Source organism: Kogia breviceps, chromosome 4 (assembly GCF_026419965.1).
Source record: "Kogia breviceps isolate mKogBre1 chromosome 4, mKogBre1 haplotype 1, whole genome shotgun sequence".
Lineage (NCBI taxonomy): Eukaryota > Metazoa > Chordata > Mammalia > Artiodactyla > Physeteridae > Kogia > Kogia breviceps.
Genome location: NC_081313.1, coordinates 54,404,619 through 54,409,006, shown reverse-complemented (window position 1 = coordinate 54,409,006; position 4,388 = coordinate 54,404,619). Strand labels below are relative to the sequence as shown.

Here is a 4,388-nt window from a genome sequence, read left to right as displayed (position 1 = left end):
TTACAATGTTGTGTTAGTTTGTGTTGTACGACAAAGTGAATCAGCCACACGTATACATATATCCCCTCTTTTTTGGATTTCCTTCCCATTTAGGTCACTACAGAGAACTAAGTAGAGTTCCCTGTGCTCTACAGTCGGTTCTCATTAGTTATCTGTTTTATACATAGTGGTGTATATATGTCAATCCCAATCTCCCAATCCATCCCCCACCCCCCTTCCCCCCTTGGTATCCATACATTTGTTCTCTACGGCTGTGTCTCTATTTCTGCTTTGCAAATAAGTTCATCTATACCATTTTTCTAGATTCCACATATATGCGTTAATATACGATATTGGTTTTTCTCTTTCTGACTTACTTCACTCTGTGTGACAGTCTGTAGGTCCATCCATTGTCTCTGCAAATGGCACAATTTCGTTCCTTTTTATGGCTGAGTATTTTTTTTTAATTGAAGTATAGTTGATTTACAATGTTTTAGATGTACAGCAAAGTGATTCAAAGATATATATGTGTGTGTGTGTGTGTATATATATATATATATATATTCTTTTTCAGACTCTTTTCCATTATAGGTTATTACAAGAAATTAAATATAGTTCCCTGTGCTATACAGTAGGTCCTTGTTGTTTATCTATTTTACATATAGTAGTGTGTATCTATTAATCCCAAATTCCTAATTTATCCCTCCCCCCTCCTCCCCTTTGGTAACCATAAGTTTGTTTTCTATGTCTGTAAATCTGTTTCTGTTTTGTAAATAAGTTCATTTATATCAGTTTTTTAGATTCCACATGTAAGTGATATCATATGCCGTTCATCTTTATCTGACTTACTTCACTTAGTATGATAATCTCTGGACCCATCCATGTTGCTTCAAATAGCATTATTTCATTCTTTTTTATGGCTAAGTAATATTCCATTGTGTATATACACCACATATTCTTTATCGATTCATCTGTAATGGGCACTTAGGTTGTTTCCATGTCTCAGCTATTGTAAATTTTGCTGCTATGAACATTGTGGTGCATGTACCTTTACGAATTAGAGTTTTCATCTTTTCTGTATATATGCCCAGGAGTGGTATTACAGGATCATATGGTAACTATTTTTAGTTTTTTAAGGAACCTCCATACTGTTCTCCATAGTGGCTGCACCAATATTCTCACCAACAGTGGAAGAGGGTTCTCTTTCCTCCACACCCTCTCCAGAATGTAGTATTTATAGATAATGGCCATTCTGACTGGTGTGAGGTGATACCTCATGGTAGCTTTGGTTTGCATCTCTCTAATAATTAGCAGTGTTGAGCATCTTTTCATATGCCTGCTGGTCATCTGTATGTGTTTTCTTTGGAAAAATGTCTATTTAGGTCTTCTGCCCATTTTTTTCTTTTGACTGAGTTATTTATTTTTTTGATAGTGAGCCATATAAGATGTGTATTTTGGAAATTAATCCCTTGTTGGTTGCATTGTTTGCAAATATTTTCTACCATTCTGTAGGTTGTCTTTTCGTTTTGTTTATGGTTTCCTTTGTTGTGCAAAAGCTTTTAAGTTTAATTAAGCCCAATTTGTTTATTTTTGCTTTTGTTTCCATTACTCTAGGAGACAGATCCAAAGAAATTATGACTGCAGTTTATGTCAAAGAGTGTTCTGCCTATATTTTCCTCTAGGAGTTTTATGGTATATGGTCTTACGTTTAGGTCCATTTTGAGTTTATTTTTGTATATGGTGTTAGAGAATGTTCTAATTTCATTCTTTTACATGTAGCTCTCCAGTGTTCCCAGCACCACTTATTGAAGAGACTGTCTTTGCTCTATTGTTTACTCTTGCCTCCTTTATCATAGATTAGTTGACCACAGTGAGTGGGTTTATTTCTGGGCTTTCTATCCTGTTCTGTTGATCTATGTGTCTGTTTTTGTGCCAGCCCCATACAGTTTTGATTACTGTAGCTTTGTAGTATAGTCTGAAGTCAGGGAGCAAGATTCCTTAGAGATTTTATTTTAATCAAATTAAATCATTGCTCTTACAAATTTTATTTCAACAAGAATTGTTTTATTATATGTCTGCTTAGAAGTACTTTCCAAAATCTTTTTGGTAACTTGAAACCTTAGAGTTATACAAAGTTAAATAATAGATATCCATTAAATATCTAGATCATTTCCAAATAATATAAAATACTGAAACATTAATTATTAAACATAGCTTTAAGTTTATCTATTTTGACTTCTTATTTATACAGGAAACTAAAGATATTTGGTTCTATGAACAAAGATGTTCTTTTTGTCATATTGAGAAATTGTACTATGAGGGCAGCATAAGTCTAGAAACTGTGAGATGATGTATTGATAAATTTGCTAATCTACTACACAATGCTGGTCTATGACAGTTCACAATTGTCTACTTCCTAGTTTTCTCTGGGAAATAAAGGTTACTAAGGGTTCAAAATTATAATCAATATATGTAAATGAAGCTACTAGAAATAATAAGGGTGAAGAAGAAAACTCTGAATGCAAAGTATTCAAGGAATGTAGGATTGTATTTGTTAAGAAAAAGAAAAGAGTAATTCTGTCCGAACATAGTTGTTTAAAGATTGTTCCATTGGCACTGCGAAGACGTGTGCTGGAGTGCGCCCCGCGGCAGCTGCGGCCACCTCGCTTCTCCGCGCCTCAATCGGGATGCCCGGGCGCTGTGCTGCCGCCTGGACGGGCCCTCCAGCAGCTCCCGGCGTCCGGGACTCCCGCCCAGCCGCTTGCCTGCGGCCCGCCAGCTACACGAGTCCCCGGAGCAGGGCCTAGGGCGGGCAGCGGCTCGGCGTGGCCGGGTTGGGCTCAGCGGCGTCCCCATGGCCGCAGCCGTCTGGAGGGACGGCTCCGGCCAAGAGAAGTACCGGCTCGTGGTGGTCGGCGGGGGTGGCGCAGCAAGTTGGCGCTCACCATCCAGTTCATCCAGTTCTATTTTGTAACGGATTATGATCCAACCATCAAGGATTCATACACAAAGCAGTGCGTGACAGTTGACCAGGCAGCCTGGCTAGATATTCTGGATACAGCGGGACAGAGGAGTTTGGAGCTATGAGAGAACAGTATATGAGAACTGGCGAGGGTTTCCTGTTGGTCTTTTCAGTCACCGATAGAGGCAGTTTTGAAGAAATCTATAAGTTTCAAAGACAGATTCTCAGAGTAAAGGATCATGATGAGTTTCTAATGACTTTAATTGGTAATAAAGCAGATCTGGATCATCAGAGACAGGTAAAGTAGGAAGAAGGACGGCAGTTAGCACAACTTAAGGTAACATACAGGAAGGCATCAGCAAAGATTAGGATGAATGTAGATCAAGCTTTCCATTAGCTTGTCCAGGTTATAAGGAAATTTCAAGAGCAGGAATGTCCTCCTTCACCAGAACCAACACGGAAAGAAAAAGACAAGAAAGGCTGCCACTGTGTCATTTTCTAAGAATCCCTTGAATTTTAGCTACAAACTGCCAGGAAAAGCCCTCATCTTCTCCTCTCCTTACAGTTTACATCACGTTGGTACCTTTCTAGCCTTAGATAAATGATCACCGTGGTAGCCTTAGACCAAGAAGCTGGCTAATCCTTTCCATGAAGCTAATCCAATGGTCATTCAAGACAGATTTAAAGGAAACACTAAGGCTGCTTCAAAGATTGATTCCTTTAAAATGGATATCTCTATATACAGACACATTCTTTTTTTAAGGGCTTACTTTTAATAAGGATGAATCAGCTTTGGAACCTAAGCTGTTTGCCAAGCTGAAGTCATAGGTTGTGAAATAACTTTTAACTTCTGGAATCATATCGCCTACTGTTACTCTAAATAGAAACTTAGGGAGTTTTTTTTAAATGTGAATTTTTGCCTATCTCTAAAAACTTTGATGTCAACTTTCGTTAACCTTAAATACACTGAATTGAATTCACAAAAGTGAGACACCTCAGACCTTTACTGATGCTATAGCCTTTGTTTTCCAGTGGCCAAAATACCAAAATGCCTATTGTATTTATAGGTTAAAAACTGTGTGTAAAGCCTTTACTATTATTCCTAAATATAATATTCTATGTGGCCGAATATTTGGACTCATTCTGGACTTAGGCATTTTAGTGTTTTGGTTTTTTAATTTAACTCTTTTCACAGCCATGTTGAGAGTAAAAATAAATAATTTCTGTCTGTCTTCCTTTTCAAGTATTTCTGGGTAAGGGATTCAAAAAAACTAAAACTGTTTTTGTTTATAATATAAAATATGGAATTGATCTTTCCAGGGTCAGAGATGATTAACGTTTTGCTATATATTTTTATACGTTATTTTCTTATCAAACTAGTTAACAAGTATTTTTATATGTTTGTAAGCAAATATGCTCTCACAGCATACCTCGTGTATATGTAAGG

General features: G+C 37.3%; 1 pseudogene; it reads left to right on the top strand.

Moving 5' to 3' along the window:
* The first annotated feature begins 2,833 nt into the window (after positions 1 to 2,833).
* LOC131754623 (ras-related protein R-Ras2 pseudogene) lies at positions 2,834 to 3,645 on the top strand (annotated as a pseudogene).
* The last annotated feature ends 743 nt before the right edge of the window (positions 3,646 to 4,388 follow it).